The following is a 23,073-nucleotide window of genomic DNA, read 5'->3' as shown; positions in this document are numbered from 1 at the left end:
AGGACAAGCAAAAGAGTTATGCGGTTCAAAATAGAGAATTCAAGGAGTTTCAGGTTATACATGCGTATTTGCGCATCAATCCCAAGAGGAGCTCCTTTAGGATTGGGTCATGTGTCAAGCTAGCACCTCGGTATTATGGACCTTTTGAGATCCTTGAGAGGATTGGACCAGTAGCCTACAGACTTGTACTGCCGCTAGCAGTGAAATTCCATGATGTTTTCCATTTTTCATTGCTTAAGAGATATGTACAGGATGTTGAGCATGTGATTGAGTGGTTTGTATTGTAGGTGGAACTAGAGGGAGAGTTCTAGCCAGAGCCACAATATGTAGCAGAGACAACTCATGCTCTGGAACTGAGCAATATAGCATGTTAAAGTGCAATGGAAGCACTTTGGGCCTGATGAAGCTACATGGGAGATGGTTGATCAGATGCAGGCTTTGTATCCTTCCTTATTTTTCGATTGAGAATATGTGTGTGGAACATGTGTTTTGGTTATATGTTTGTGTGTGTGTGTGCGTGTGTGTGTGTGTGTGTTTGTATTGTAAATATTGCAATGAGTTGTCTTATAAAGCTCCAATAAGTAGTATCGTGGTCATGTTTTTAGCAGTTGATATGTTGTAAGTAATTCATCAAGTTGTGTTATAAATCTCCATAAGTAGTATGTTTTGCTAGTCATAAGTGTCATAGAACACTGAGGATGGTGTTCCCCCAAGGGGGAGGGGTTTGTAACAGCCCCTAGTTGATTTTCCATGTAAATAAAAATAAAACCAAGGTCATGGGACACATATTCCAAGTTGAATGGTGGGAAAACATTATAGTGGGCATCACTTGTGGTTTAATAATGGCTATGGAAATTGAAAAAGGCATTGGAAAAGGAAAAGAGGCAATAAATGGCATTTAATTATGAGAAATAAAGGAAAATAGGATAAAAGGAAGGTGAAGAGACACAAATATACATGCAAGGGAAATTAGATATAAAATGAAGGAAAATGAAAGAAAAGGGAGACATCAATGATAAAAAGGCATCAGAGAAACAATGGGTAGTTTTTTGATAGTTTAGCTCAACACTTGTTCAATCTAGCTCTCCTACACTCTTACACACTTAGAGAATTTTTGGATCATTCTAGCATTCACTTGGATTTGGAGAGAAGTAAGCAAAGGAAATCAAGGGAGCGCAAGGAGAAAGTTGGATCTGTTAGAGTCGGTCTAGTCAGTCCTTGTCAGAGATCAAAAACTCTTTTTGCATTTCATATTTATGTGTCTCGCTCGTTTCACTCAATTGCATTAAGCTAGGGAGCATGCCATTGACTAACGAAAGGGCTTGGTTTCCCTCATGTTTGTACCTACTGGGTTGGTCAAACAAGAATCATAGGTCTAGGGTGTCGAATAATGCCCGCAGGCCATGAGGATGTCTTTAGTAAGTAGTTATTTCAGGATTGTCATTGTCAATAATGCGAGATTGATTCTTCTTCAAAACCCTGGTTTTGAAGAAGAAATCATCAAATGTGTTTTTGTAATAAATATGTCAAAATATTTCAAGTTCTACAGCTCTTCAATGGTAGCCCCATTTCGGATTCAGCAGCTCTATATCCTGTAAGACATCCATCATTCAGTTAATCAGAAAAACGATGATATAAAATGCCCAAAACAGAGTTGAGAGAATAAGCCATAAACTCTGGATTACAGAGTTTTCTTCTTTTGAGAATATTGGGAAGAAGATATCACCTTGGCATGATATTTCATTGCAATTAGGAGATGGGGTTATCAATTTTGTGGCTAAATACCAAAGGAAACAGGTGCAAAAATAGAAGTTGCAACTGAAGATACATTTTATTACAAAAAGGGCAAATTTCCAATCAAGCAAAACACTAAAAAGGGAAAACTTCGATATTACCCATATAACATGAATTGGAACTATGGATTGCTTCCACAAACATGGGAAGACCCATCTCTTGCAAATGCAGAACTTGAAGGAGCATTTGGTGACAATGATCCAGTTGAGGTGGTTTAGATTGGGGAAAGCAAATAAGGAGTATGCACTCAAGATAATGGTGGAGACAAATGAATCTGGAGCAAAATCAGTGATTAGAGGTAAACTGGGCAAAAAATGTACTTGAGTTTGCCTGCACGGTGAGTTGTGCAGTGTCACGGTGCATTGGGCGCTTTTACACAGTGCAAATATACACTGGCGCGGCGCACTCACCAGGCGCGGCGCACTGCGCAGAGTGCGCGACGCACAGAGCTGGAACAAAAATTTTCACCTCTGCTCTATTAAAAAACTCAAATTCTTTGCTCCAAATGAATTTGTAAGGCTGTAAATCATCTCACAGAGGCTATTGAGTGCAATCCCACATCCGCGATCATTTATGCTACTAGAGCTAGTGTGTTGGTGAAGATGAAGAAACCTAATGCTGCCATTCGGGATACTAATGCTGCTATCAAGATAAATCCAGACTCTGCAAAAGGTTACAAATGGCGAGGCATGGCAAGAGAAATGCTTGGTCACTGGGAAGAGGCGGCCAAGGACCTTCACCTTGCTTCAAGACTGGATTATGATGAGGAAATATCAGCTGTTCTGAAGAAGGTTGAACCAAATGTGCATAAAATTGAAGATCATCATAGGAAGTATGAGCGCCTACGTAGGGAAAAAGATGAGAGAAAGAAAGAACGTGAAAGGCAACGCAGATGTGCTGAAGCTTAGGCGGCATATGAAAAAGAAAAAAGTAGGAGAAAACCTCCACGTGTAAATCATGAGGGGCTACTGGTGGCTTCCCAGGCGGAATCCCTGGTGATGTTGATATGAGTAAAATATTGAATGATCCAGAGCTGATGGCTGCATTCAGTGATCCAGATGTAATGACAGCACTTCAAGATATGATGAAGAATCCTGCTAACTTGGCAAAGTATCAAGCAAATCCAAAGATTGCACCTGTCATTGCTAAGATGATGGGCAAGTTAGCTGGCAAATAAACGGTATCTTGGTTCGGAGTCTTTAGTTTGGTTCAGGAGCAGATTGGTTGCCCTGTTTAGAGTAGCACTTTAAAGCCTTCATTTTTGCAATACGTTTTCCCATCATCAAAGGCGAAATCTCCATTCAAAACGCTATTTTTATTAAAGGTTAACTTTTATTTAAATAACAAATGCAAATTGCCAAGTCAAAGCACGCCAAATTAAACAAAAAATACCTACCACAGCAGAGAAATAGGAGTGGATAGTCTATTTCTGACTTCAGTTGCAATTCAAAGGGATTTACATCTACAGATGCCACCTCTTCATTGGTCATAAATATATTTCATATTGTACGATGCTCCCTCTTCAGAACAGATAATTGGCTCTTATTAGAATGATGTTAAACAGCGCCCTATTTTCCATCAATTTGTTATGACATCTCTGAGTTTATTTATTATTAAAAACAAAAACATTGGGAGGGCCTGAGTGCTGGAAAACGTGTGGGAGAAAAACTCAGAGCTTTCACTATACAGTTTTGGTTGAGGATTAATGAAATGATACAGCTGTGTTTCATGAGATTCATGTGGTAATGACTTTAGCATATGTCTTTCTCTCTGTTTCATATGTATCATGTTATGTTTTACCGTTCATTCATAATCATTGCTAGCTGAATGCTTTTAAGTAAGAAAGGTAGAATCCAAGTTATTGCTCTGCCTTGGGAAAGTGTTCATGTTTAATGTTTTCTTCTGTTTGACAAGGATTCATCTATTATGCCCTTGTCAACCTCTTAACAGTCTACCCACTCCATAGTATTTCAAATTCGATGCTAAACCTCTTGCCTATCTTGCCTCATGAGATAATCTGTGTCTTTGATTTAACTTCTCTGCTCATGTTGTTCCTTGGTCCCATACAGCCCAGAAAACCCAGCCTAAAAATCAAATATTTCTTTCATATTTATTTACTAGCCTAAAATCAGCATTCATTATAGGTCATCTCAGGCCCTATTGACATCTTTTGCCGAGATAGACCCGGAGAGAGCCCTCTCCTGTCCTCGTAGGGCTAGCTACGAGGCTGAGCGTGGTTTGATGTGGACCTAGAACCTTGTCTTTCAGCCTGAGACAAATCTAGGCTCTAACAAGATCAATAACTACAACATGATTTCATTGCGGGTAATAAGTTGCATGTGTGGATTTATTGTTGAGATTTGGATGCATGATACATGAATGTGGTTCTCTGGTTATTTGTTTTCATTGACATGGATATTTGTATGGATTGACAGTGATTTCAGCCTTGCCTTTCCATTTCCTGGATAGTCACAGTGCAGTGGGTTCCCCATTGGGATTTCTGATTAGTTCTCAGGTTCCCTATGGTTGTGGGTTGGGATAGAATCTTTGGAGCCCTGAAACAACTTCAGTTCCTTGGAGGCTATAGGTTGAGATGGGAGACCTTTGGATACCTATAACAACTTGGGTTCCATGGAGGCTCTGGGGGTAGATAGAATCCATGGAGCCCTGGACAACTTGGGAAGAGACCAATCTGGTTGGTATTAGTGATTTCTAGACTAGTTAGGTGAAATCATTGTGGTTGAAGTTTGAGGTGGTATGGCCTCTAGAAGCCCTGGTTGGTTGTATTTGGTTTAACCCATATGATCCCACATTCATGATTGGAATATGGCGCGGTGGTGATTGATTGAAAGAGAGATTTTGGTTCAGCCAATCTATGGTCAAGTGGTATGTGCAAGTCCCTGACTTGGTTAGCTTTTTCATATGTTAATATGAGATATTTTCCAAGTGTGACTTATGAGCACTTGTATTGATCAATGTGTTGATTCTATGGTTGATTGTCATGGATTCTATTGTGGTTATATGCTTGGCTAAATGATGTGCTCTTACCATGGATCTTGTTCATAATTTGATAAGTTATTGAATGATTGATGAATGCATGGGCTAACAAGTATTGTTGCAACTACTTGAGAGGGCACTAGACCTTCTTGATGATTCTATGATGAAGTACCTAAGTTTATGATCATATATGCATTCATAACATGTAGCTTCTATGTCTATCATATGTTTGATGAAAATTTTATCCTCAGACTAACATGTTTTGAGCAAGACATAGCCTGGTTTTTTATTGCACAGACTTGTTATCATCATTGATTGCATTCTAAAAAGTTATGGGCGCTTATGGGTAGTGGCATGAAGACTAGCTCTGAAAAAGTGGCATAGACCTCGCCATCACATGCACATAACAGGAAATTTTAGTCATAATCGCATGCAGGAAGGCTTATGGGTGCAGTTGGAGCCTCATAACCATATAAACAATGTGTTATGGGTGCGGTTGGGGTGTCAAACTTGTCAAAATGAGTTCCAACTCAACGTTGATCACCAGAGGTGGTTGTCAAGTTGTTGAGTGATCTAGTCTCCCTGAGGGGTGGTAGTATGTGTTCTGGTTTGTAGGCCCCACTTCCATAACTGGAACTTCGAGGTCGAGTCATTTCATAGTAGCATTTAGCTCATGTTTACCCTAGAGAGCTTGTAAATGTGGGAGGAGATGTTATACCTTCATATTTTAGGGTCCAAAATATCTCACTTGCATAAGACCCCTTCACTTTGTTCTACACTGATAGACCTTTCCAATGGTATAATATCCATGTCAAACAAAGTTCATATGCAAAATTTATGCCTCTCACAAGTTGATGTACTACATTGACCACCATGGTACAAATGGACGCCATGTCATCCCCATTATTCATGCATATGGGACTAACCATGTGTGGACATTGAAGAATACTCTATAAAGTTCAAACTTATAACTTAGTTGAGAGTTGAGGGAGTCAAACCTTACCCCTAGTTAGTTATTTGGCCACCAGGAAGAGTAGGGGTTCCATTCTATGTTATTTTATTTTGTTCAATAGTTGAGTAGAGCAAATGGGCGTGGGAAATTAGAGAGCATAACCAAGGGGTTAAGCTCTATAGTTTCTTTACAGGGCATGGGCCTCATGTTAACTCCATAGAGAGTGCCTCTTACTTTTCACTTACATATTTTCCATACCAGAGAAAAGAGAGCAAAACATCCTCACCTTCTAGCTAAATTTTCTCTCGAAAGGATTTCCTAGAGAAAAAATTGTGTCTTTTGTGGATGGTGTGTGTATTCTTTCTATTTTTTATTTCTTGCATTTCAATTGTTTCATATTTAAGCATAAAACAATAATTGAAGAATTTGAAATCTAAAGGGGGAATTAACCTTCACAATAAAGAACTTTTTTCCACCTCCCCGAGCTCTGCGAACCGCTGCGTGCTCTCACGGGCAGGTTGGTTGTGCTAGGGCTGCGCCCCTCTGCCATGGATGAGATGGGCTCATCCCAGGCTCCTCCCATCAGTCTTCCGTCCTCCCTTAAGGTTGAAGATGTCGCTTTCAAGTCTCTTCTGGCTTCGATGCCAGCCAAGAAGAAACCGAATGTTTCGAAGTTTGTTAAAAATCTAGAAAATATACCAGAGGTATCCCTCCCTCCAGAGGGGCTGATCAAGGTAGCTCTGTCACTGGCTGAGAGGGCTCTTGTAGGAAAGTTCACTGGCCTTTTGCCTTCTCCTAAAGCCATGGAAGCCTGGTCTGTAGGAACTAGAGACTGTTAATCAAGCAAAGTGTCACCTCGTATTTCCTAGGGCAAGGCTATTTCATGTTCGAGTTTATTTCAAAAGAAGACAAGGATCTAATCTTCAGGAACATGCCCTATTTTATGGGCCCTCAAGGTCTCTATTTGAATAGATGGACTCTCAATTTTGATCCAGCTAAAGATGTTCCATCGACAGTTCCAGTGTGGGTAAGGCTTCTGAATCTTCCTGTACATTGCTGGAACTGGGATTCTCTCCAACATATAAGCAACGCGCTGGGAAAATTAATAGATTGCGTAAGCACCAAGGACTAGTATGACTGCACTAGGATATGTGTCGAAGTGGATCTAGAAGTGGGGCTGCCAGAGGCTATAAGGATAAATGTAGGAAGCTAGACCCATGTGCAAAAACTTGACTACAAACAGCTTCCTTTCAAGTGCCGCAAGGGGCAGGAATATGGAAATTTTTCCAAGAACTGTACAAAAAATGAAGAGGCGGTGCAAGGAAAGGAACAAGGATGGAAGCAGGTCAAAAGATCAAGGGCTAACCCTAAACCCTCAAACTCTCTTGGAGCTCCAAAAGGGAAAGGGTTGCAGCCTTCTTCTAGTGGCCAAGGACAACAGCCAAAGGCACAAGAGAACGCATTTGCCCCTCTGTCCTCAGCCTCAATTGAAGTGCAAGAAATAGAACAGTAGCAGAATGAGGCAAATGAGAAAGAGATTCTCGAAAACCCAGGCAAGGTGAGAGTGCAGTCGTAAGCCCTAAGGGAAAGGCCACAGATATGGAAGAGGAAGACTAAGATTTGGAAGAATCTGAGGAGGAAGGAGAAGTAGGTGACTCCCAAACATTGTCTCGCAGATCGATAAGAGGAAGGAAGTCTAACCGGGAAAAAAGAAAGCAAGAAACATATAAAGACAAACTCCAAGGCAGTCATCCAATGTTGGAAAAGCTGCTAGCAAAAACACCAAAGATTACAAGAAGTCATGGATAGGGGCCCAAAGGGGCCACCCAATCTCAGAAAGGTAAATAATGAATATTGTCTCCTGGAATTGCAGGGGGTTGGGGAGCAAGCAAAAAGAGGAAGCAATGCAAAGTTTGATCAGGATAGAAACCCCAGATATCCTACTGATCTAGGAGACTAAGTTGGAGGAAAAGAGCTTCCTTCAAGTAGGTAGGAATCTTTGGAGAAAAAGTGGAGGGCAGGCTGTCTCAGCCCGAGGTGCATCGGGAGGGTTGGGAGCTCTCTGGAATGAAGCCAAGTTGGAATTGGTTAATGGAAAGCAGAATACTCTCTGGCAGCTTATGAAATTCATAAGCCGAGAAACGAGGGATGCCTTTAGTGTTTTTAATGTTTATGTGCTGGTAAATGCAAGGGAAAAGAAGTAGTGTGGGGACTCAATCAAACTCATGGCCAAGGAAGAAACGCTGAGCAATATTATTATAGCAAGGGATCTGAATATAACCTTAAGTTATTCCGAGAAGAGAGGTGGCAACATAATAAGGGATCCAGCGAGGAAATGGGTGGAGGACATCATGCAAGATTGGGATCTGCTAGACATCAAGCCCTTGAAAGGTAAGTATACTTGGTCAAATAAGAGAATGGGTCCTAGCCATATTGTTGCATGATTAGATAGATTTATTATTCAAAGTTCCTATCTTCTCCTTGGCTTAGAAGCTAGGATGCTCATTCTACCATGTAGCATTTCGAATCATAAACCCACAAGACTGGAGCTATCAACACCAAAAAAATTTGGGCCCACTCCTTTTCGATTCAGTGCTTTATGGATTGGGCATCCAGACTTTATGGATAAGGTTAAAGAGAGCTGGAATTAGCATGTCACAGGGTCTCCGTTCTTTGTATGGGAAGAAAAATTAAGAAGAGTAAAAGTTTTTCTGAAGAGCTGGGCTAAAACTCTTCCGAATCCGGTTGATGAAAGGAAGATGGCCCATGCCTTCCTTGAGAAACAACAACTGCAAATGGAAGAAGAGGACCCCACAGAGGAATCTATAGCCATAGAAGGAAATCTGCAGCACAAATTCGACAAAGCATGTTTGCAAGAGGAAGAATATTGGAGGCAGAAATCCTTTAGCCTGTGGTTGAAAGCGGGAGACATGAATACCTCCTTCTTCCACAAGCAAGCCCAAGCTAGAATATCCTTCAATACCATTTCTGAAATAAAAGAAGATCTTGTTACCCACAAGGACTTCACAAGTATCAAAGGGGCAGCCTTCTCCCACTTTGAGAAACTATATAGCGAAGTCGAGGTAATGAGCTAGGACACTATGTTCTTGGATGCTGTCCCCCCCAAGATCTCTCCAAATATGAATCAACAACTGGAAGCTAAAGTCACCAGAAAAGAAATAAAGGTTGCGCTCTATGAAATGGAGCCGGACAAAGCCCTGGGTCTGAATGGCTTCACAGCCAGATTCATTCAAGTCTGTTGGAAAATAGTGAAGAAGGATTTGCATAGAATGGTGTCAAAATCTCAATACTGCCAGAAAATTGGAGGAAGCACGAATCCTGCCTTTCTCGCCCTCATCCCAAAGGAGAAGGGAGCCAGTAATTTTAATAGGTTTCGTCCGATTTCGTTATGCAACATTGGCTACAAACTCATAACAAAGGTGATTGCCAATAGATTGAAGGTCCTCTTGCCCTCCATTATTCCTGAAAACCAAGGGGGGTTTGTTCAGGGCAGGCAGATCGTGGACAACATAATCCTCGTGCAAGAGGCTATTCATTCTAGCTTGCAGAGGAAAGAAAAAGGTATGGTGCTTAAGCTAGACCTAGCTAATGCATTTGACAGAGTACATCACAAGTTCCTCTTTGATGTGATGCACAAGTTTGGTTTTGGTCAGGAGTTTATTAGATGGGTCCGGGCTTGCATCTCTGAGCCCTGGATTTCTCCTCTAGTAAATGGAAGAGCAACGGAGTTCTTTAAAGCCTCTAGAGGACTGCGCCAAGGCTGTCCTCTCTCTCCTATTCTTTTTGCTTTGCAAGCTTCAGTTCTGATTTTTTATTTAGGAAAATTCCAGGTGGACCAAGAGATTATGGGTCTTAGGATTTCTCGAGGAGTCAAGGATATTAATCACGCATTGTTCGCTGATGATTCTCTTTTGTTGGGTGTTGCCTCTATTTCTTCTGCCTCCAGATTCAAGAAAGTGTTGGATGATTTCTGTGGTACTTCAGGCAGCAAACTAAATGAAGGGAAATGCCATTTTTATGGCTGGAACATCTCCAACAACGATCTTTCTTCAATTTCCAAATGTTTGGGCTTCGTTGGCTTTGCTTCTTGGAATTATTTCATCTATTTGGGTCTTCCTATCTTCCAAAAGAGGCACTCCAGTAAAGATTGGCTCCCAATGGTTGAGAAATTCAAGAAAAAAATTTAGTCTTGGGGCTTCTCATGGTTGAATCTTGCTGGGAAGACAGTGTTACTTAAATTTGTTCTAACCAGCCTGCCCATCTTCCAATTCTCGACCATGTTGGCTCCCTCTAGCATCATCAAGAAGATGGAGGAGTGGATTAGAATGTTCTTTTGGAAAGGCGGCAAGCATAATGACAGGAAGACCCCCCTTGTCAGTTGGGGAAAAATTGCTAAACCTCTACTAGAAGGAGGCCTGAACTTCAAGGATCTGAGGACTCAAAATATTGCTATGGGGGCTAAGATCCTATGGAGACAAATAGCCCCGAAACCAGGATGGGATCAAAAGGTGCTATGGAAGAAATATTTCAGGGGACAGAGGTTACGAAGCTTGGATGACCTACCCACACCATTAAAGGATCTCATATTCACAGGCTTTACATGCAGGCCTTACCACTGATACAAAAGCATTCCTTTTGGTTCCCAGGTAATGGCAAGATCATTAATATCTGGACCGATAAAATCATGAATGAAGAACCTTTAGGTGAAGACCAAGAGCTCTCTGAGCTTCGAATCTGGGCATTGAACAACGGCATCAAAACTTTGTGGGATATCTCTAGCTAGAAGGATAATGCGTGGGCAGGCTGGAAGAAACCTCAAATGTCGGATGCTCTAGATCAGGCATGGTCACTCTTGCTAACTAAACTGAAAGGTATGAGCCTGATTAGCATCAGAAAACAAGATAAGAGAGGTTGGGGCTCTCAAACTGGTTCTTATACTATTGCTCAAGGCTATGCACAACTCAAAAAATTCCTCACGTTCCTTGCTGCCCTGCAATTTGAAGAGGACTTTGGAGGCAGAAATGTGTGCCAAAAATTTATTTCTTCAGCTGGTTGTTGTGCCAAAACAGCATTTTAACTGATGACAGGCTTAAAAAGAAAGGCTTCCTGGGCCCTTCGAGATGTAGTCTATGCCTGGAAAATGAGGAAAACGCCTCTCATTTATTGATTGAATGTAGATTCGCCAAGAGTATTTGGGCTGACATGTTTTCCTCATGGGGAGCCACTATTCATTTGCCCAACTCGATTGCTGGTTTCTTTGCTGATTGGGCTCATCTCTACCCCGGAAAGTTCCCCAAAAACAATTGGTTCAAGGCAGCCTGGCTAGTTTATCCGAAATTCATCTTCTGGCAAATATGGATTGAGCGCAATCACAGAATTTTTCAAGAGAAAGCACAAAAGGGTAATCTTGTTTTGTCAAAAGCCAACGACCTGCTCAAGGAGTTTCTCGGTGAGAAATTTGAGAAGCTGGAAAATAAAAATTTAAGTCCTCAAGATCTGGCGTGGGGGAGCAAGCTTGGCCTTCAGTTTTCTGAGGACGAGAGACATTTCAAAACTGCGAAAAACTAGCAGATCAAGCTTGCTGAGGGCAATTTCTGCATGTGGCTACATAAGCGTGATAGTTCCTCCTTGTTTTTTGATGGGGCTGCCAAAGGCAATCCTGGAATAGCTGGGGCTGGAGGTGTCATCAGGAATGCGGATGGCTGCATAGTAAACAGGTATGCCTAGGGGTTGGGTCATAGTACCAACATGCAAGCAGATGCCATGGCTCTTTTGCAGGGACTTAAGCATTTATAGGATCTTGGTATTGAGAAAGCCATTGTTCTTGGTGACTCCCAATCCTTGATTTGAATTCTAGTGGATAACACGTCCCCCAGGGACTTTCAGCTAGCAAGAGTGGTGGCCAGAATAAGGATGCTTGTTGGCTCCTTTCTTCAGGTGAATTTTTTCCACATTCTTCGGGAGCATAATAAGAAAGCAGATGCAAAAGCCAACAAAGTTGTCCTCCTTCCTACAGGCATTCGGACAAGAGACAGGGTTGAAGATTGGAATCCAATCTCTTAAATCTATTTCTCATGTATTACTATCTTTTACTTCAGCAATTTGTTTGTATTCACAAGCATGGGGATATTTGGGAAACCGACTCGATTAACGAAGTCAAGAAGATTCAGAACATTAAGGTTACGATGTTGGTTTATCTATATGTTGAGGACAACCGGTTCTTGGGCTTCCTAAATGTAACCGGCCAGCAGGCTTTGGATTTCTTTTAATACAAATTATAACCGTTTTCGTTAAAAAAATAATAATAAATAAAAATAATAATAATAAATAAATAAATAAAAATAAAAAATAAAAATAAAAATAAAAATAAAAAAAATCCCTTCACAATAAAGATTTTAGTAGTTTATATAATATGTTGCAATAAATAGTTCTAGTGGAATATCCATGATAGTTTATAAATTAGCTAATCCATTGTGAGTTATTGAAGAGCAATCTTCAAGACGTTAACCTCTCGCTTCTCCATGGGCATGATGAGGAGGGAGGATTTTGTCATCAAATTAGACCAAGTAGGCCCCTGTAACAATGACATTAAGATAAAAAGGACTAGAGAAGAATTGTATCTAAGAATGCGAATAGGGATAGACACTAAACAAATAGCTATGAATATTGTAATGCTCCCTCCCACCCCTAGATCTTTCTAGGTTGAATGGGAGGTATTACTTGTTTTAACCTAACCTCCATGGTCTCATTATGGAAATGGGGTTACAAAGTTCCTCCTTTCCCAAAGTTAGTATAATTAAATTTGGATAACACCATCACGTTCATCTAACTGAGAGTTTTCTAGCGATATAATTTTTTCCTCAATTCGACCTCTGGATTGAAAGTTATGCCCATTTAAATTTTGGGCCCTTTAACCTTGCCACATCATAAAGGATCTACCACGTGGCACCCACCTTGCACTGACATCTCACACGAAGTCTAATGTGGCACCCACCATGTCATAGTGTTATCATGCCACAACACCAAGGGTTTCCTACTCTGAAAGTCTATGGTGTGGCGTGCATATGTCCATTAGGTAATGGGAATGGTTTTCGTTGCATGGATTCTGTCTACCACAACTTACATATGAAATGCACTACAAAATATCTCCACAGTCATGTTGGGTGTGGAGCCTGATTATCTTCTTTATTCAGAGGTATTGCCGCATTGGACCCTAGTTCGTAATGTGGCGGCAACGCCGCCCGTAAATTGTATGTCGCCAGGGGGGTCCCGGGTGGGGGGAATAGATGTAAAATTGCCTTGTAAAATGTTGTAATTTCGTAGTCAAGCTGGGTCGTTCATTAGGCAGAGATATGACGGTAGAAGTTATGTTTGATTTAGGGTTTTTTTTCCCTAGAAGGCAACTCCTCGCTATATATGAGGGAATTGTATTGCGTCTATGTAGATTTGTATTCTGAGTGAGAAAGGGAGAGGAGATTGTGTGAGATCGAAGAGGGAATTACAACAGATCTGTTGTAGGTTGTATCTCTTCATTTTACTAGATAATATAAAAGGAAGGATTGACTGTTTCTCCGTGGACGTAGCCCAAATTGGGTGAACCACGTATATCTATGTCTCTCTTGTTTTATGTGTTTTCTATGTTTATATTTTTGAAATATTTTGTGTGTTCCATTGCTATGTAATATATAATTTACTAACAAGTCCTAAGTTTTGCAGTAATGTGGTCCCCGACCACGTATATTACAACATCAGTATCACATGGAAACCCCAAGCCAAGTGGCACCACAAATTATTGTCACATGTCTTCTAGGTGCCATATCAACTTAACCTCCACGTCACTCATTCCCTCGATGCCCTACTAACATCATCTTAACATCAAGAGGCCATGTGGCATCCTCTGGTAGTGCCATGTGTCACCTAAAATTAACCCTTTAGTCATCTAAGAGGGCCAAATCTATATGTCATGTGTCACACTGTCAACATGCCATGTTAATAACCTTTCCATGTAACATGTACATGTCGTATGTGTCCCACCAAGCATCTGCCACCTCATCTTAAGTCAGGGGTCCCACTGGGTCCCGAACCTCTATGCAAAGAGATACTTTCTCATTTAATGATGGAGAGGGTTTTTTTATCGTGCCCTATGTTAATAATGCCAATGCACCTAACTTGAAAGAACCCATGATTACACCTCTACAACACAACGACAAACTCAGCGGTAGGTGATGGGCATTTTCCCATCCCACACCTTTTGTCTGTTAATGTGAGTTGTAACACTGGAAGGTCTTCTACATCAGCTTGGTTTCTTAGCATGTGGAAGATATTATGTGCCTCTTCTAGTGATTTATGTCTTCTTTCCTATGTCTTAGGAAAAGTATAATAATTAAAGTAAATTAATTATTGTGGACTTGGAAATAGTCGCAACCGTTGATCTCCAAGATGGTTATAGAAGGGAGATTGGGGTAAGGGATTTAGATAATGAAGATTATAAAGGGAGCCTAGTGAGGATGTGAAGACATAAGACAAAGAGCACAAGTTGTGTGAGCGAGTCATCACAAAGAGAAAGCAATATTCTCTGAAGTGTGAGTGGCTCAATCGACCAGTGCGCAGAGAAGGAGAAGTGCAAGTGGGTTCATGCAAATCCAATGAGGTCGAGCAAGAAGAGATTTCAAGGTCAAGTTGCTTAAGAGAGATTCTATTTATCTAAAGGAGGTTGAGTTGTTGGAGTGCTAGGTTTTTTCCCATTGTGCATTAGTGGCAAGGTGTAGATCTAGTAGCCAAAGGGTGAAAATCGAGTTATTGGAGGCCAAGTTCTTCAGGCTAATTTAATCTGAAGGAAGATTTCCTTTAGGTTGATTTACCTAGGCCAAATTCATTATTAGGGAGCCAAGTTGTAGGTTCCATATTTGTATTTGTCCTTGTATTTTTGTGGGTTGAAAAACCCAGATTTTACAAATAATTAAATGACAGAGAATTGTTGTGGGTTAATTAATTTTGCAATGTGTGATTTATCTCTCCGTTTTATTTCCACTGTATGTTTTTAATTCTAGACGTTAAAAATACCAATGAATTTATTTTTCAGTAAATCAGTTTTTATTTGGGTAAATAAATAAATCGTTGCGGATAAATTAATTTGTTGTGTGAAAATAAATTGGTTGGTATAGAAATTAACATGGTATTAGAGCAGTTTAGAAGACTTTGAAAGAGAGATTTGATATCACAAGGGTTTGCAACAACAACTTATCATTTTTGCAACAACATAATTATTTCATTAAATTTTGCAGTTGGATGTTGTGGCCGCAACTGATTTGTGGAGATGGCATCATTTTTTAGTTTGATATATGAAGATAGGTTGGACAATGTATCAAATTTCAACCCATGGAAGGAGTGAATTACTTGCATTATGAAGGTGAATGGTCTATGGGATTTAGTGAGTAGACACGTGTAGGTTCTTTCTGATCTGAATCTTGCAGTCGAGCATAGGGCGAAAGATATGAAAGTGAGCTACATAATTGTGGATGGTCTGAGGGATCATATAATCCCTCACATATTAGGGAAGGACACCAAAAGACATATGTGGTTAGCTTTGACCAGTTTTTATCAGAGTAAAAATGAGAACAAGAAAATGGTGTTGAAAGAGAAGTTGAACAATATATAAATGAACAAATTTGAGACTGTGACATTTTATCTCACAAGAGTCTAAGAGGCTTGTGATGAGCTTGCAATTGTTGGTGAAACTGTGCATGATTCAGAGCTGGTCAAAGTTGCTTTAAAGGGTGTGTGAAGTAGTGGCCCACTTTTTTAGATGTGATTCTTGCTCATCAATAGCTTCTTAATTGGAGTTGGCTATGGGATGACTTCAACCAAAGGAGATATGGGAAAATTCCTTGACTGGAGGAAATAAAAATGGCGATGAGGAGAAAGATGAAGTTGCTCTTGTTGCACAAGCAAAAAAGGGAAAAACAAAGGCCAAGCAGAACTAGGATGGAGGAGCACCTTCACTAAACAAGAAGGAAAAGTGCATGAGAAAAGTTGAATGCTTTGCTTGTCATAAGTTCGAGCATTTTTCTAGTCGCTATCCTAAAAAAAAAGTCAAGGGAGAGACTGTTACAGTAGTTATTGTGCAGATGGCAGAGAAGTTCAAGAAAAACTTCACCCTAGTATATTTCCTTTATATAACCATCATGAGAGGTTCCTGGTTCATGGACAGTGGAGCATCTTGTCATATGATGGGATCTCAGGAACTCATCACTAGCATGACCAAGGGGCCCAAAGATTTTAAAGTGGAGCTTGGTGACAAGGCCAAGAACGTAGTTGAGGGCGGAGTATCGATTTCCAGATGGAATCATGTGGCATCATGGAGGTTAACTAAGTATTATATGTACCATGATTGGAGAAGAATCTCCTTTCAGATCTGGCCATGGAAGACAGAGGGTTGGAGGTTAGATTTATGGGAGGTGAAGTGGCTTTTTGGTTAAAAGGGATTGGTTTCAACAAGAAGTGGGTGATTGGTAGAAGGAAGAGGGATCCCTATTTGTTGAGAGGAGAGATGATGAAGGCTCTCACTCATGAGAGTGACATCCAAAGTGAGATTTGGAATAAAAGGATGGGGCACCTACACTACAAAGCTCTTCCGATGGTGCAGAGTGTTGAAGTCCTGAATTTTCTTCTTTTTTATAACCCTTTTACTTTCCTTTCCATCCTTTTCATGATAGTTTTGCTACATTTTCAAGTTTAAAGGTAACCTCATATATGCTCAAACATCATAAAAGGTATCTGGTGAGCACCAGTATTGTAGCAATAATGTTGCAACTCCTAGGTTGCCTATTTTACTCTTATCAACTCGGTATTTCGTAACAAACTTGGAAGCGACGATGATGTATGCCAAGCACTAGTTCTTACTGCAAGTTGTCACTTGGTCAGCTAGTGCAAGATCACTAGGAGCTCAAGCCAACTTCTATGGATTCCAGAAGAAGCTCTATATGTGATGAAAGGAGAGAAAGACTACTCTACAAATACTACTCTAACTACAGAAAGGAGAAAGACTAAAATGTAAAACAAACCAAGTAAATCCTAATTAACCAACTAATCCTACTTTTGCAGAAAGCACTATGAAAACCATGAAAAGAATGCCATTACCTACTCAAGGAAGTAAACAACATCTAACTAAGCTATTTCTAGAAGTAAATGAGCACAAAACATCTTTTTGGATTTTTATGTATTTTTATTTGAATTTGACATGCATGTAATCTATTGTTTGTGAATGTGGCAGCGAATAGGTGGTGTTGAAGGGTGGTTTTGGGAATGGACAGGATGTAGGATGGTGTGGTTGGGTCCTAGGAGGTCTCAGGTGGCCTTCTGGATGCTTTTCCCACACTCGGCCTTCAAAATAAAGCCTACAGGAAAATCTACAGGAGGACACAGGAAATCTACAGGAGGAAAAACAGCGTTCTATAGGAGGCCTACATGAGGAGGTCGAGAGCAATTTTGACTGTCTTGAGGGTGTGAGAGTGGGTGGAAAAGGTGGAAGAGGGTTGGAATGAGGTGTTAGGGTGCCTAGGGTCTACCAAGAATCATCAGGAGAGAGAAAGATGATTGGATTTGCTCAAGGAGAGAGGAAGAAATTCTATGGAAAATGCCGAAAACTAAGGCAGAATTGAGGGGAGACTTGGGCGACCTTTAGGGCATGGATCAGATGGAGGATGGGATGGCTGATAGGCTGACCTGCTGCTAGAAGAGATTTGTTGCAAAGGAACTGACAGTCAACCAATAAGATCAAGCAAGCAATGAAATAAGTGCATCTAGGAAAACAGAGTTTTGCATCAAACTAGTATAAACTATGATATATGAAAGTAAATGCTGAGGAATGCTACAATAAAGGAAAGCATGACAGAAGACTATTGTAAATAAAGAATTGAGCATGATGAAGCAGTTCTGAAGCAAAGCAAACTAGACTATTAACCAACTAAAAAGTTGCAAACACTAGAGGTCCTATGAATGAGGAAAATCTGTGTTTTTGGGGCAGCAAGAGGGTCTTTGCCTCAAATAATGGTCCCAAAGGGAGGAAGAGAGGCCAAGGCACTGCTGCTAGCCTTTTGAATATTTTCTTTATCACTACTTAACCTGCTATAGAAAGCACAAATGGAAGCAAACTACTGAATCATCAAAAGCAACCTATTCTTAACCATAAAATAAATACATCTAACAACAACCTAATCTATAAACTGAAATAAAACATACAAATACAAGTAAAGAGGAGCTTGGCTGCTTGGATTGGGCCCTAACCCAAGACCTTCAACCCTTTGAGGTAACTCAGTGCTAACTCGAAAAGGATTCCATCTTTATTATCAAAATAATAACAAGATTACATGAAATTGTCACAAAATAATGAGCTCGAAGTTGAGCGGAGTTTACATAAGCAAAAATCCAACAAAAATCTGACCCTAGTGAAACCCTAGGCCTCTCTACTTATACAATTGAAGCTACCAACAACTTCCTAAAAATCAAGGAGGCTTGGCTCCCAAAACTCGAGATTATCATCAGTCATCCTCCACTTGCTTGGCTGCCTTCTAGTGCATGACTTGGCTGCTTGTACTCCGAGCTGAATGAAGGGGAATTCGAAGTGAGGAGTAATAAATGAGGGGGATTCCCTCCTATAAGTCCTCTCCTTTTTCCACTTCAAGTTATTGTTGCCATTTGTCCACTGGATCCTTGACTTTGACCTCAAAAATCATCAATAATATACATTAAACACATGTTAGACCACATGGCATCATAACTAACTCAACTCACTCTATAAGAATAAATATAATCAGAAAATCATGTAATAAGCTAAGAGAATGTTTGATTTGACTAGGTTAGGAGATAAAATGAGCCCATATAATTACCCATTTATGAGGCTCATCAGTATCATTCATTCATGGTTTATAATCTATTGTTTCTTTATGAAATTTAATCAAAACATTCCTATAACTGTTGTTTTGAGGCTTCTGCGATTTGTCTTGTGTGTAGAATTTTCTTCTGGAATTATCACATCCATTATTTTTACAATCGACGTTTCGAGCCATCCACAAACGTCGATTCTAAAAATAATGGACGCAATAATTTGTCAATGAAATTGACAAGTGGTTGTCAGACTGAAAGTCTCGACGACATAAGCGAAGCAGCCAGTGGGCATCTTCATCAGCCAGTGGGCATTTGTCATCAGCAGTGAGCATCAGCAAATCCGCCAGTGGACGATCGACAGCCAAAGCAGCAGGGAGCAGCTTTCATCATAGCAAAATCAACATTGAGTTGTTTTTCGACATCATTAGCCAGTGGGCGATCATCATCAGCAAATACGCCAGTGGGCATTCATCAAGTTGTGTCAGTGGACACCGGATGCTGTTTTCAAGCAAAGGACAGTTGGATCCTTTTGCAGCTTGGCACATGATGGAGTTGTCAAGTGTCATTTTGAGATGAATCAGTCATGCAGCTGACTCAGTCTCTTCATATTGCAGTTTCTTCAGCATCCAGATTTGGCGGTTTTTTCAGGCAATATTTTTGAGGATCAACATGAGAACTTGGAAGATGGTTCCTTGTTCTTATTTTGGATTTATCATTGAAGGGGGGAATGTTAGCCTCTGTCATAAAAAAATAATAAATCCAAATATATATATATATATATATATATATATATATTACAAGTTAGGAATTTGTGCCTAACTCTTGGGTTGTTCCTCTAAGATAGGAGTTAGTTTAGGTAACTCCTATATTGGTGTGTGTCTGGTGAGAAATTATCTCAACCAAAGGAGAAATTATCTCAACCAAAAGTGTCTAAGATAGCACGCACTATCTTGAGAACACTGTCTCTCATCTATTTATTTGTAACACTATATTCAATTTTTAGTATGAATGAAAATGGGAGACAGAATACCTGGCTGAAGCCTTTTCCGCCTATATTTTGTGTCTGGTTTTTATATGTGTTTTTCTGTAATCTGTTTGAGTTAATTTCATTTTCAATATGTGGTATCAGAGCGAGAGTTTTGTTGACTTTGTAATACAGTTATGAGTGAGTGGGAGTCTGCGTTATTGGACTCTTATTAAGGATTCAATTAGCAGGCAGAACATTGATCACTGCCTAATTTTGATTGATTAACGATCTTCACCGGCACGCCTGGGGTTACACGCCCTCACTATGGTAGTAATATTGATGAGAGAGAATTGGCAATGGAATAAGATGGAGATAGGCTTTAGTCTGTGCGCGTGAACAGATCCACAATCATAATCAGTCAAAGGCGGAGCCATTAAGGAGAGAATCCTGGGCAATTTGGGCTTTCGCGATGGAAGGCCACTGAGCTATTTCACTTATGATTCAAATGGAATGAGAGATTCGGTTTGTTGGGTCCATTGCAGAGGTCATAATTGCATTTTTGAGATCGAGTTGATGTGTTGAGAATGGAAACCGCCATTGAAGACTACAACATGTCCAACAATGAAGGCGGATGTCGTGCCAATTCTCGATATCGTGGTATTGCCATTCAATCCAGCGTGTTAAGTGTTTCACTGTGAAATACGTTATGTGCAACGTCTAGCAAATTATTGCTTCTTTATTCTCCGTCAAAATTAGTCTGTATTGAAATCATATCCAGTGTGGACGTATTTATTTCTCTGTGATGTTGCTTCGGTTTCATTTCCATATTAATATGTGAAATCACCGTGTCAAATGTTAGATTTATTGTTGGATCTAACCTGAAATTGAAGCAAAAATCGTTGCGGGAGGAACGTTTCCTGTTTTGGAAGACCGAGACTAGTAATCATTGAAGAATGTCCAGGCTGCGAAATAAATATCGTAGAAGATCTGCGTAAAGAGGAATCAGTCCACGCCTTTTGTTCTTGTGAACCACCAAATCTTGAGCCAACTTGAGATGATCACGAGTGTAAAATGATAAAATTTTGCTTCTACTCTCCTTGCTAACCTGTGACAATATCGGACACCTCATCTCTGCGATTGTTCCAGGTCTCCTTGACTACATTGAGAACTTCTGCCATGGGAGGCCTATCGTCTCTGAAAGGTTGAACGCAGCGATAGGCTATATCTAGCACCGTTTTGATGGACTCCAAATCACGAGCATCGACAGCCTCTACGATCCTGGGATCCACGATCTTCTTCACGTCCGGGTCTCCGCCTCTCATGAACATATGCGTCAAGTAAACAACCGACTCGGCTCCGCCGGAGGGCATGTTGACGACTGCCTTCTGGCCGGAAATCAGCTGCAGCAGAACGATTCTGAAGCTGTAGATGTCGCTGGCCTCGGTCAGCTTGCCGCGCGTGAAATACTCCGGGTCGAGATAGCCCGTCGTCCCCTTGATCTCCGTGGAGGCGTGTGAGAAATCCGGGGCGATGAGCTTCGAGATTCCGAAGTCCGACAGGTGATCAAATATTTTATTAAAGTTATCATTTTACACTCATTAAACTTAAAAGTGTGAACGTGAATTCACCTTTCATAAAGTGATTTTATAAAATCCATAAAATTGTTTTTTAATGGAAGAAAGGTAAATGAGTGAGAGTGGATTTACTTGACATGAAATTGGAGATGCATTTTTATATGCATGAAAGTGGTGAGATTGTGAGTTGAGAGGTTGGTATTTCGCTCTTTGAAATTGAAGAAATAAGGAGTGTTTCTATTTGTATTTGGAGTGATAAGGGAAAGTTGTTGTAATTCAAACTATTCTTTTACTTTGAGAGGGATCGAGTTCAGATTTTGAAGGCGAATTGTTTCAAAGGGTCGTCAGCTTGGCATTATCATTGCTTCAGATGTACTCAGTGATTAATAAAGATATCATTTTTTGGTGTTGATGTGTCCTAGATCCGCCCGAAATTGAATAAGGGGATCTAAGGTACACTATGTGTGCTTGATGGTGCATGTGTTTTATGGATTCATGTTTTTGCTTTTTGATCTGTGTCTAGTTGTGACACATCAATAATTTCGTCGCATACATAAAGCAAGCACAACACATAGCTGCAAGATCAACACTACAACAAATAATCAAAGTTTTCAACATCGGCATTCTACCTCAACAAACAAATTCACTCAATACAATCAAGTTCATGAATCTGCTGACTCTAGCATTTCAAAGCAATGTCTACATCATTACAATCAAGTTAATGAATCTGTAAACTTCAACGTTTCAAAGCACAGTCTACATCAACATTATTGAACTTGTAATCAAATTCAAATTACATTGAATTGTAAGTGTGCATTCTCGGTTGAAACCGACACCCAAGTCTTGAATTGAGTCAAATTGAATTCATTGTAGTGAGTCATTGAAATCATTGTAAGCTTTTTTGGGTGCATTTTCGACGGTGTTCTACACCCTTCCTTTAAAACACAATCAAGTGAGTCCATGAGTTTTAAATGAAACAAACAACAAGTTCACATCTCCTGCAAGCGAGCGTGAGTATTCATTCAAGCAATTTGCATCAAAACAATACACGGTTCAAACCTTCAAGTGAGCCAGAGTGAAGATCATTGAAACAACCATCAAAGCAACCAAACAAGTTCAACTCTAACACCAATCAAGCAAGTTGAGATCGACATCAAGCGAGCGTAGCTATTCCTTCAAGTGAGCGTGAAGTCATCAAGTAAGGCAAGTGAGCATTCACACAAACACAATCGTCATCAAGCGAGCGTGAATTCTAGAGTTTAAGCAAGAAAGTTCTACAACTATTGCAAGTGTTCCCAGCAAGTGCAATAAGCAACAAATCAAGCGAGTGTGCCATTCAAGTCCCGTAGCAAGCGAGCCTGTCATCCAAGTAACAAAATCAAGTGCAACAGCTCAAAGCACAACATCTACGACAAGAGAGCCTGACTTCAAGTGAGCAAGTTCAGATGGCGCAACATATTCAGTGGTTAAACATTCTTCATAGTTTGATCATCTCTAGTGATGAAGACATGGTGCACATCAGCAAAGAAACTCTTGTTGATCTTTCACGACATCTAAAACAAACACATGAAACCATTTAGTTTCTTCAACTAGAGTCGCAACTACAAAGAGATGAGTTGCAACAAAAGAGTGCTTCTTCCAAGTCATTCAACCATACAGATGAAGATAAAAATGTTGATTCCAAATCACTCATCCAAACAAATTCAAGTGTCGAAGTTGTTCATGATCAAATTCAAATTTCTTCCAAACCCATCATCAAGCCTTGGGAAGAGATTCAAAATAACAAGAATCAACGAGGCTTAGGATATGTCTTTGATGACACCAACTTACATATCCCAGATTATTCCAAGCCAATTAAGTTTGTCAGTGCAGGATTTCTTGAA

At 40.2% G+C, this 23,073-nt stretch overlaps 1 pseudogene; it reads left to right on the top strand.

Annotated features, from left to right (window-relative positions):
* The first annotated feature begins 1,904 nt into the window (after window positions 1–1,904).
* LOC149163937 (FAM10 family protein At4g22670 pseudogene) lies at window positions 1,905–2,990 on the top strand (annotated as a pseudogene).
* The last annotated feature ends 20,083 nt before the right edge of the window (window positions 2,991–23,073 follow it).

This window comes from Pinus tabuliformis, chromosome 5_1 (genome assembly GCF_031772625.1).
Source record: "Pinus tabuliformis cultivar Carrire ecotype Pingquan chromosome 5_1, CPIR1, whole genome shotgun sequence".
In the NCBI taxonomy this organism is placed as follows: domain Eukaryota; kingdom Viridiplantae; phylum Streptophyta; class Pinopsida; order Pinales; family Pinaceae; genus Pinus; species Pinus tabuliformis.
Note: the sequence above shows the minus strand (reverse complement) of the source record. Positions and strands in the feature narration are given on the sequence as shown.